At 39.0% G+C, this 12,297-nt stretch overlaps 1 long non-coding RNA gene and 1 pseudogene across 2 annotated transcripts in view; both read left to right on the plus strand.

Moving 5' to 3' along the window:
* Window positions 1-12,297, plus strand: part of LOC125933750 (uncharacterized) — a 45,814-nt gene that overhangs the window by 18,030 nt on the left and 15,487 nt on the right. Inside the window, exon 3 of one of the 2 annotated variants that reach the window (XR_007461089.1) lies at window positions 6,977-8,108. The exons of the other annotated variant lie outside the window; for it this stretch is intronic. This is a non-coding gene — a long non-coding RNA (uncharacterized LOC125933750). Of the gene's footprint in view, window positions 1-6,976; window positions 8,109-12,297 lie in introns of those variants that run through there. 2 annotated transcript variants of the gene reach the window in all.
* LOC125934257 (uncharacterized) lies at window positions 12,050-12,147 on the plus strand (annotated as a pseudogene).

The following is a 12,297-nucleotide window of genomic DNA, read 5'->3' on the forward strand; positions in this document are numbered from 1 at the left end:
GCTCTGTCTTCACATGGCCCTTCCTTGGGGCCCCTACAGGACAGAGAGAGAGAGAGAAACCTTGTATATCTCTCTTCTTTTAAGGGCACTAATCCCATCATGGAGGCTCCACCCTCGTGACCTCATCTAACCCTAATTACCTCCCAAATGCCTCAATGTCCCATCTCCAAATGCTGACATGTTGGGGATTATAATTTTAACATATGAATTTGGGGGTAGGAGGGACGGGACACAAACATTCCCTCTCTAGCTCTCAGCCCAGAATCCCCTTCAGTTAGGAAACCCTCATACCTCCAGGTGCCTGAAGTGTTGGCTGCTGATAGCTTACAACTAACTGAGTCCTCCCAGGGACTTGCCAGAAGGAAGCCGCCTCCCTCTCGTTTAGGACCCCTCTCCTTGGTAGGCGAGGGATGGCACACTGAGGAGAGAGTACAAAGAGTCAGTCCTCTTGCCTCAATATGGGACAACTTGGATGAGCCGCCCCCCCCCTTCCTGAACTTCCCACGAGGGCCAGTGAGCCTCTGTCTTGCTTCCCTCACCCCCTGACAGGCAATATTCCCCAACAGACTTGCTGCACACAAATCTCGGTCTCAGCTTCTATTTCCTGGGGGATCCAACCAAAAGCACGAGTAGGTCTCATTAACAACATATTCAAATAATAACAACATAGTCACATCATCCAGATTTCTCTACATTTGGTGTAGGTCAAGGCACAGCGTAAAAGGCAAACGTGGTGGAGTATGGCACAAACTGTTGGACACTCCCCGGGCTTACTTTCTGCACTTGGCATATATCATCCCCACATTTGCGGAAGAGAAGAACCTCTCGTACGTAGGTCTGTTTGGCACCACATGTTTTTGTCTACCACAGGGAGTAGTCTCTTGGTGCATTATAACTGATTTCAGAATGCATTACAATGAGAGAGAACCAAGTTTTGATCCCATTATGCTAGAATTTATTTGTGTTTCTTAAAGAAGCATAACAACAGTAAGCCAAATTTCGGTCCTAGTATTCTCGGAAGAAATGAAGAGTAAGTAACAAAATGAAATAGCCAGTCCGGCAGCTCTCCTGGAGAATTCCCCAGCAGAGGTTATGTGGCTCCATCTAAAAAACAGGACTCAGATGCTGAGCTGATTTATCATACACATAAAAATTCCCAGGTCGTAGATTTTTCTGCTAATTCACTTCTGTCATTTTAATTTATTAAGCCTTCATTCAGTTCTCAAGATCCTTTATGACCATTAGTCAGATTTTTAAAATAGCACTGTGCCGGCAGGATTTCACAAAGAATATTCCGGCTCTCCTTTCCCCTCTTGTCACTCCGCCATAGCTCAGCATTTGGAGAAGTCCAGAGGATTTTTTTCATGGTACCAAAGTAGCCTCATTTACATTCAGAGATTTAGTCACAAAGAGGATTTGTCTTCAGGGTTCTCTTTTATTTTTTAATGGTAATTTCTCCATTTATTCCCCCCTCAATGTTTGAATTTTGTCATTCTGTATTAAACATCTTGTTATTATGGGGTTGCCTCAGTGGCTCATTCGGTTGGGTGACCGACTTTGGCTCAGGTCATGATCTCGTGGTCCATGGGCTTGAGCCCCATGTCAGGCTCTGTGCTAATAGCTCAGAGCCTGGAGCCTGCTTGGGATTCTTTGTCTCCTTCTCTCTCTACCCCTCCCCTGCTTACACTCTGTCTCTCTCTCTCAAAAATAAGTAAACATTAAATTTTTAAAAAATCTTTTTATTATGTAATTATAGAAAAACGAAAAGTGGGATAAGTGAAAAAGAAAAATTATCCATAATCTGGCCAGCAGAATAAACCTTAGTAGTTGATTGACATCCAGACCTTTGCCAAAATAGTACATATAGATAGCATTTACAATTTTTACAAGATACATTCATGCCATTTTATAATTTAGCTTACTGATGTATAATAGTGTCCATATCAATAAATAAACCTTTAAAATATTATTTAATAGATGCATAATATTTTATATTATGAAATATATCATAAATATAACCTTACTATTAAACATTTACATTGTTTCCTTTTTTTAACTTTTATAAATAGCGTATCAATGGACTTGCTTGTAAATAAATCCTTGTACTAATAACTGGCTATTTCTCCAGGGCAAATACTTAGAAGTGGGATTTCTGGATCAAGGAGTGGGCACATTTTTAAGATTTTTAAAAACACTTATTACAAAAATGTTTTAATTTATATTCCCACAAAGAGTGGTTGAAAATGTCCTTTCCCTACACCTTTGTCACCCTGAATATCATTCTTTTTCATCTTTGTTAATCTCATAATCTCTTGTTTTTAGTTGCATTTCTTAGATTTCTAGTGAGACTGAATTTTAAAAAAGTGTTTATTGGCCATATAGTTGCTTCTTTTGTGAACTACCTGTTCATGTCCTCTGAATGTAAAATACTGAATTCTATTATTTCCTCTTACTGAATTTTAAGAGCCTATCTATAGACGAGCAGACATTTCTCCAGAGAAAACATAAAGATGGCCAACCGACACATGAAAAGATGCTCAACATCACTGATCATCAGGGAAATGCAAATCAAAACCACAATGAGACATCATCTCATACCCGTTAGAATGACTAAAATCAAAAACACAAGAAACAAGTGTTGACCAGGAAATGGAAAAAAGGGAACCCTTGTGTACTGTTGGTGCAGCCATTGTGGAAAACAGTATAGAGGTTCCTCAAAAAGTTAAAAATAGAATTACCATGTTATCCAGTGCCACTACTGGGTATTTTCCCAAAGATACAAAAACACTAATGCTAAAAGATATATGCATCTCTCTATTTGTTGCAGCCTTATTGGCAATAGCCAAAATATGGAAACATATATATACATATATATGTATATATAACACATATATTTTAAATATATCAAGGAATATATATACGTGTATATACATAACGCACATATAATGTATATATATCACACATACACATTATATATATATACAATATATATACACACACACACACACAGAATATATATATATATATCTTTAACCTACCAAATTTGATTACAGCAATGAGGTAGGAATCTCTCTTTTTTCCTATTGTTTAGGCAATTGTACCAACATTTACGAAATAATACATCCTTTCTCTCTTTGATTGAAGTGCTATTATTAATTATATTAATATATAATTGTATTAATATATGATAAATTTTTTAGTTTAAATCTGCTTCTAGACTTTTTATTCTGACTGTGTGTTCTGTCTGTAAGTCCCATGCCTGTACTATACTTTTAATCAGTATCATTTTATAATGTATATTGACATCTGATATGACCCTTATCTCTCCTTGTGTTTTTTAAAAACCATGTCATCTTTAATGTTTAACTACTCTTCTTTTTTAAAATGTCCATTATTCTCACATATATATTTTTCTATATATATTTTTTGACTTTATTTTCTACAGCAGTTCTAGGTTCACAGCAAAATTAAGGGGAAGGTACAGAGATTTCCTATATATTCCCTGCTCCCACACATGCACAGCCCCCCTGCCCCCAGTATCAACCTCCCCCACTGGTTGTACATTGGTTACAGTTGAGGAACCTACATTGACATATTTCGTTCATATATTTTTATACTATATTCAATATAATATATTCCTTCATGTTTTTTATGCTTATTTTGTCACATTTCCTCTTCCTCTCCCCACCCCCCCCCCGCCACCCCAAATCCTTTTGGGGTTTCCATTGGGAAACCAAATTTATATGTGAATTCAGGAAGAAATTACTCTTTACAATATTAAAATATCCAAAAACAGAGTTAATCCTTGCATTTATTTAGGTCTTTGATTATGACCCTCGATCAGGATTTGTAGATTCTTCTCTTAGCCTAGCGTATTTCATGTTAAGTTCATTCTTAATGTTGTTATTGTTAAAGAGGCTATTTTTCATTATATTCTTTGACTTTTACCCAGCCTATTGACTCATTTTAAATTACAGCTTTATTGCCATATTATTCAAATACTCTAAAATTCATCCTTTTAATGTGTACACTCCAGGGCATTTTAGAATATTCACTGGGTTTTGCAGGTATTACCACTGTCCACTTTAGAATATGTTTGTCACCCCAAAAAGAAACCCATGTCTATCAGCAATCACTCCCCCTTTCCCCTCCCTTGCCCTTCTGTGTCTCTTCATTAGCTGTTTCTAATCTATTTTTTATAATAAAACTGTAATCATAAGTATAGTTTCCTGAGTTCTGTGAGTCATTCCAGTGAACTATCAAATCTAAGGGAGTCATGGAAACACCTGAGTACTAAAGCTAATTAAGCAGAAGTGTAGATGGCCTGGAACCTCCGAGGTGCAGGTAAAGTCATACAGGCAGTCTTGTGAGGCTTGTGCCCTTTACCCTATGGGGTCTGCACTCACTCTGGGTGGTTAGTGCCCGCCTTCAATTGCAGTACATCCAATTGTGGCAGAAGCACAACAGACTTCTTTTTGTGTGCTTTTTGACCAATTGTGTGTTGGCTTTGGAGAAAAGTCTGCCTAAGTCTGTTGGCCATTTTTATATTGGGTTGTTTATCTTTTTATTATTGAGTTACTAGCATTCTTTATATATTCCGAATATCAGATATATGAGATAAATCAGATATATAATTGGTGAATATTTTTTTTCCATTCTGTTTGTCATTTTTTCCCATTCGTGATGGTATCCTCTGAAGCAACAAAGTTTTAAAGTTTGACGAAGTCCCATTTATCTATTTCTTATTTTATCATTTGTGCTTTGGGTATTACATCTTAGAAACCATTCATTACCTAACCCAAGATCACAGAGATTTACTCCTACATTTTCTTCTAAGAGTTTTATAGTTTTAGCTGTTGTTTTCAGATCTATGATCCATTTTCAGTTAATTTTGTGTATGGTGTGAGGTAGGGGTCCAACTTCATTATTTTGTAGATGGATATTCAGTTGTCCCAGCACCTAGCCTATTGACTTTTAAATGTTTTGTAACCAGTCACCTGACATTACTTCTAATAGATTTAATGCATTCTTCTATTTTTTTCAAGTAGATAATATTATGTATAAATGATAAATTTGCCTTCTCTTTGACAATATTATGTACTTATTATTTTGTCTTCTCGGATATTACAAAAATAGTGGTGATCCTCTTACGTGGATCCTGAGAAACTTAACAGAAGACCATTGGGGAGGGGAAGAGAAAAAAAAAAAAAAAAAGACAGGGAGGGAGCCAAACCATAAGAGACTCTTAAAAACTGAGAATAAACTAAGGGTTGATGGGGGGGTGGGAGGGAGGGAAAAGTAGGTGATGGGCCTTGAGGAGGGCACCTGTTGGGATGAGCACTGGGTGTTGTATGGAAACCAATTTGACAATAAATTTCATGTTAAAAAAAAATAGTGGTGATCACATCATCTTTGTATTATTCTTCTCATTAATAGGAGTGTTTCTAGAATTTTGCCACCACTAAGTATGATACTTTGTCCTTATTCAGTAATAAATGCCTTTCAGTATCTGCTGCTATATCTGTATTTTGCTGCTACTGATATAAACTGAGGAAACATGGCCCTGTAAAACTTCTTTAAAATTATGTTTAAGAATATATTGTTATAATTTCTACTTGCATGTGGTTTAATATTTACTGGAGGAGAGTGCCTTTAACAGTCATTTTTGTGGAATATTTTCCTACAGTATTTATCCAGAGCAATTTATTTTCCATTAAAAAATAAGGCCTTCTTCATAAATGAAAATATGGTGTTTTTGACTCTATGTAGAAGAGAACGAATGTCTTTTAAATACTGTAGTTTTATTTTAAAAGTAAATCAGTTCATGAATTTGAATGGATAATTCACAAACACTGTTCAGATTTCAAAAGGTACAAAGTAGTACATACTGTAGAATAAAATCCCTTTTTCATTCTTATCCTCTGGCCAGCATGTTCTTTTCCCTGCAAGCAATTCTATTAGAGAGGAGGAAGCAGGATTTTTTTTAATAAAAGAAACACACACACACACACACACACACGCAAAATATATGGAATAAATACAAAATATATCAAATGTTTACATGAGAAAAAGAATATGCTGAGCAGTCCTAAGGAGTCAGATGGGAGGCAGAGACTTGATGAAGAGTCTGGTCACCAAAAGAGAGAGAAGAAGCTGAGAAAACCGTTTGGTGTTTTTCCGATATTGTCAGTTAACAGTTTATTTAAACTCCAAGTTCCTTTTCTCACCAAGTTACAGCAAGAGATAAATCTGGAATCCCTGCCACATTAACTGCATTAGATATAAATGTCTTCCACCTCAGCTTCCCCGACCTCTGATGGCAAATAAGATAGGAACCACACATTCCTGAGATGCAACCAATCAAGGGTACAAAATGACAAACCAAATTTCTGTACCGAAATGTACTAAGCTTCTTCAGTTAGATGGGAGAAGCTTAAATAAATCGAAATCATGGTACAAAAATAACTTAAAAGCCTTTCCCCAAATAAATTTGTATTGTGTCGTAAACAACTGAACAGTCATTGGACCCGGGGTGTGTGAAGAGGGCGAGCCGGCTGTTTGGTGCGGGCAGGCACCTTGAACCCAGCGGCTGTAATGCAGCCCCGGGATTGATCAAGCTGTGGCCAGCAGAGGGGTTGGGGGAGGAAGAGTGGAGCCTACGAGGTGGGGGGATGGGAGGCATTAGGGGAGGGGGAGGAGCTGATGCAAGCAAACCAAACTCACAAAAGGCTGATTTATAAACAGAAATGCCATTTGTTCATTAACCAGCACAAGGCAACCAGAGGAGTGCTTTATACGTTCTGCAGAAAAACCCAACATGCTGTTCATTGTGCAAAAGAGTATACTCCCTGCTGGGGACCAGGACACTCCCGCCCGCAAATGCGATTCTCTATCCCCTTGCACAGTGTTGGGTGAACCCTCATATATCCTATCCTTTGGTCTCTCCTTTTTTTTAATTTTTGTCTTTTCATTCCAGTCACGTCATTCCTTCAGGTACACCACAGTAAAATCAAGTGGATGGAGTTACTCCACAGCGTTACTAGACCGAGTCTCCTGTGGTCTCTCCTGTCTCCTCAATCCTTGGAATGGGCATTTCTGTGGATGGCTGGAAGATAACAGTAACATAATGTGGCGGTCGCCTGCACAGGTTTTGAGCCCCCTAGCCTCAGTTCCACTCCAGGCTGGCCATTTGCCAGCCGCGTGACCTCCCATGGTTATTTCACTTCTCTCCTCCTGGGAAAATGGAAATAACAATACCTGGTTCAGCAAGTCATGGAGAAGGTTAAGTGAGCAATTCATTTTGACCCCCAGACATGGTGCCTAGCATATGCAGAACACTCAAAAACTGTTAGCCGTTGGTATTAAGGCTACTCCTCTCTACCCCTGTTGATTTGTAGTTGTTTCTGCTCACAGAGAATAAGCTATTTTTAACTCTTTGCCCAGATTAAGGAAAAACAAAAAAAGTCCAATGAGAACAATTTGATTCAGTGAAAATTCTTAAATGCCTTCAATGTTTCAAAGAAATGCAATTTCTTTGTATTGCTTTCAGATTTGAATATAGTACAGCCCCAAATACATGGAGAATAGGGGAATAAATAAGTAAAATTTTTAAAGGAGGAATAAATTCATACAAAAAAGAGGAAACATCATGTAAAAATGCAATTTGTCATAAACAAGTATTTATGAGTACCCAGTATGTATCCTGTTCTTTCTGCTTCTAGCCTTGCCTTTTGTAACTCTATTTGCAACACCGCAACCAAAATCATTTTTCAGAGACTAAGTTACATCATGTCATTTCTCTGTTCAGAATCCTCCGATGGCTTCCCACCTCATTTGAAAGGCCGAAGCGTTCACACTGCCCTGTAAGACCTTATGTAATCTGTTCACCCCTACTTCTCACCCTGTCTCTCTGATTTAACCTCCTCTCCCTTACTTACTCGGCACAGATCTCAGTGGACTCTTTGCTGCTCCTTAACTATGCCAGGTACTCCTGCCTCAGGGCCTTTGCACTTGTGGTTTCCTCCACCTGGAATCCTCTTCTTCAAAGTCACATCTCCTTTAAGACCTTCCTCAAATGCCACCTTCCCTGACCCTCCTGTTTAATACTGTAACTTCTCCCCCATTCCCACCACTGTGTAGTCTCCTTTCCTGCCCTGATTTCTCTATGGCATTTCTCTACTTACCTCTTTATTTTGTTTATAATCTATCCTCCCCTCTCCCCGTACCCACCCCCCCTCCCCCTGCCAGTATAAGAGCCACATCAGGGGTTTTGTGTGTTTTCTTTATTGCTGTATCCTAATCCTCGGCATGGTGATGGCACTCTCCGTGGGGTGAATGAATGATTTCATGAATGGTGCTAGGGGCTTTTACGTATGTCATCTCACTTACATATTTCGGCAAAGATCTGATTTTCATAATAATACATCACTAGATAGTAGCTGTTATTATAATTACATATTTTTATATTCAACAATCGCTGTTTCCTGAAATTAAAACTGGACTGAAAGCATCTTGAAGTTCTTGAAGCCAGAATTTGAGAAACACTGTTTATTTTAACGTGTGGATGTCCTTTAAAGGCATCTTACATAATAAGATGGAGATTCAGAGGAAGAAGTTGTTTTTAACTTCTCTACTCAATATGAACGACATCCTGCTTCTAAATTAAAAGAAATTAAGAATTTTCATGTAAAATTTAAGTTGACCTTTCCTAATTTAGCCTGAATTCCCCAACCCCAAAAAATGATTTTTAAATTTGTCCGAATGGTGCACAACAGCAGAAGTGTGGGCCCGGCTGTCCCTGCTGCTGCCTTGTGGGAGACAGGGCCCTGCCTACTGAATTTCTGGTGTCCGTTACAGTGATGACAGGAAAGAAATGTTTGTAAGAACAAATGTTTGCTTCCAGGCTGCAGCCTAATTTAATAGTGTACTTGAAAAAAGAAAAGTGGATGATTCATTCCAAAACCCCTGGGGAGGGAGGGGTGATTGTAAACCATTTGGAAAAGGGGTGAGAAGGCCTAACGTGAAACTAATGCAGCAAATCTTCAACAACAACCGAAAAAGTCTGGCCTGAACGCCATGGAATGCTGGGTGTTTTTTCGCAGAATGGTTTCAGCTGGGGGAAGCCTGTTAGGTTCAAAAGCCTTTTCCCTCTGCTCTGATCTGGGGGGTGGGTGGGAGGTTATAACCAGATTGATTTTTGATAGTTTCAGATAATACTTCATATTTGGATGAAAGATTACCCTGGAGGTTTTCATACTTGTGGTTTTTCTTAAAGCATTAGATGTGATTGTAATTTTTTTTAGGGGCCACAGCCCTAGGGAAATTTTTATGGAAGAAGGAAGAGACATTTTTTTTTTTTTAAACAGAAACTAAGATTTAAGACACATCAGCCATCTAAGTAGGTGGAGTAGACAGCTGTGGGCAAGACCCGAAAACCCCTCCCACCACTTGCTTGTTGATGCCTGAAACGTTGAAAATCAGGAATTCATTTTCTTGGATTAAGATTTCGTCTACTAAAATACTAACAGCCCCACTCAGGATCACATGTTCAGCTCTCTGGGCCATTTTCATTCCAATGGTAATGGCCTCACTGACCCCAGATCTAACAGGTTTTCCCAACTCAGTGGGGAGACAGCGAGTGGATCCTTGGCTGTTTGGAGATGAGCCTACAGGTGTGACGGGGGAGGGAGAGGAGACACCCTTGGAGGAGCGCACCGAAGGTCACCAGAAGACAAGGAAGCACAGGCAAGACGATATGAAACCTTTTATGTCAGTAAGACCATTTTCGCTCATTCTTACCCAAGTTTCCCTTCCCTGTGTATTGGCGGAGCATACGGTTGATACGGTAACATAGTCCAAAGAAAGCCGCACACCCGTGTCTCAGGTAACCCTAAACCACAGTTGGGATTATCCGAGCAGCTAATCCCTCAACATTAGCCAAACCACTTGCTTACTTTGACCAATATCTTTTGTTTTCCCTTAACAACCAGAGACGTTCAATGTCTTTGCCATTTTAAAATGTATTCTATAAAATGCTTCTGATGTGGGGGAATTAATCTTTCTCCTCCACAGATTTATGAAGGAGTAAATTTGCTGCTGTTGCTGTGTAGAAATGACTCTAGTCCTGAAGTTGCCTGTCAGGCTCCCTGGACTAGTGTTACGGGTTCCATGGTTACCTCAGTGAGATAACAGTGACTTTTTTTTTTTTTTTTCATTTCTTACCATTTAACTTCGATATTTCCTTTTATGTAACCTGCAAGAACAATTTGGTACCCAGGAAGGGTAAGAAGGAGATTTTATAAAGTTTGGTTTATTATGCCATTTTTAAATAATTTGCAGTAGAGGACACGTCTTTCTTCTTAAAGCTATGTCACAGCTGTTCAAAAAACAAAACAAAACAAAACAAAACACCCTCCTCTTGTAAAAATTGCCAGGCTTTTTCATCATCTTTAATTTCTTTACCACATATTATGAACACATTATGTAGCAGACACTGGGCTAGGCACTAAGGCCCCAGAGCTGTGATCCATCATTCTGACCTCAGATTGCTCAGTCGAGTCAGTGGGAAGAGACAGACAAATTGCCACCTGCTAAGAACATGACAGAAGTTTGCACAGGGCTGCGAAAGGAGCCCCACCCATTCGGGGGGCGGCAGGAAAGCTTTTCTGTGGAACTGTAGTATCTGAGCTGAGAGTTGTAAGGATGTGAATAATGTAGGAATTAATCAGAGGAAGAAGTGTGTGTGTATTGTGGGGGGTAGGGGGTGGGGAGGGATGGTATTCCAGGCAGAGGAACAGCACATGCAAAGCAACAGTAGAGAGAGAACAGTACTGCCCTATCTTCACCTCTGTAGGACAGGGCCCAATTCTTTTTCTTTTTTAATTTTTTTTTTCAACGTTTATTTATTTTTGAGACAGAGAGAGACAGAGCATGAATGGGGGAGGGGCAGAGAGAGAGGGAGACACAGAATCGGAAGCAGGCTCCAGGCTCTGAGCTGTCAGCACAGAGCCCGACTCGGGGCTCGAACTCACGGACCGTGAGATCATGACCTGAGCCGAAGTCGGACGCTTAACCGACCAAGCCACCCAGGTGCCCCGACAGGGCCCAATTCTTAACTCATCACAGGATCTCTGGAGCCTGTCAGGCCTGTCATAAGTATTCATAAAAATCTGTTGAACTTCAGTGAATTGAACTGCAAACATTTATTGCTGTTTTCTAGATGTTGGTGATAGGGTAGTGGCTAAAAGAGAAGTTTCTCTTCTTGTGGTGCATTTGTTCTAGGGAGGCATTAGTAGGAGTCAGTATTTGCTAAGAACTTCCTACCTGCCAGCCACTGTCCAAAAGATTTATGTATTCATTTGTTCAATCTTGAAAACAAGACTGTAGTAGGTATTATACTGTTATCCCAATGTGTTACCGTTGAGGACTCAGAGAGGTTAAGAAACTTACCAAAGCCTACCCAGCTTGTGAGTGGCAGAGCTGAAATTCAAAGTTGGGAAGTCTCGGTTTCCAGAGTCAGCCTCAACCTCTACAGTTAGGCCTTCAAAAATTTCAAAGTACCTCTCAGTCTTATTTTTAGAAAATAAGATAAAAAAGAAATTCTAAATGTCCATTCTCCCTCGATCCTTTTTCTCTTTGGCAACCTGAGACTTAATTACTTGGCATAAACACACGAGAAAAATAGACATTTTGAAAAGCAAGAGTAGGGTTAAAATGAAAGATAATATGGTCTTGAAAAAGGTAAAGAGGGGATAATGATCATATCAGATATCAAAATGCAGTTAAAATTATGCTGATTAAAAATAGAGGCATGGTGACTATGGTTAATGGTACTGTATTGTATATGTGAAAGTTGCTGAGAGAGTAGATCTTGAAAGCTCTATCACAAGAAAAAAAAACCCTGTAACTCTGTGTAGTAACGGATGTTAACTAGACTTATTGTGGTGAGCATTTCATAATATATACAAACATCGAGTCATTACATTGTATATCTGAAACTGATACTGTAGTGTTGTACATCAGTTATATCTCAAGAAAAAGAGGAAGAAAAAATACAGCACGCATTCTAAAATTGGAGTGATACAGAGAAGATTAGCACGGTCTCTGCACAAGGATGATATGCAAATTCATGAAGCTTTCTACATTAAAAAAAAATGCGTGTATATATATGTGTATATATATATATGCAACACCCAGACCTCTCTCATTCTTATCTATTGACCTCCATTCTTTTTTTCTTTAATGTTTATGTATTTTTGAGAGAGAGACAGAGTGTGAATGGAGGAGGGGCAGAGAGAG

Source organism: Panthera uncia, assembly GCF_023721935.1.
Source record: "Panthera uncia isolate 11264 chromosome A1 unlocalized genomic scaffold, Puncia_PCG_1.0 HiC_scaffold_16, whole genome shotgun sequence".
Taxonomy (NCBI): domain Eukaryota; kingdom Metazoa; phylum Chordata; class Mammalia; order Carnivora; family Felidae; genus Panthera; species Panthera uncia.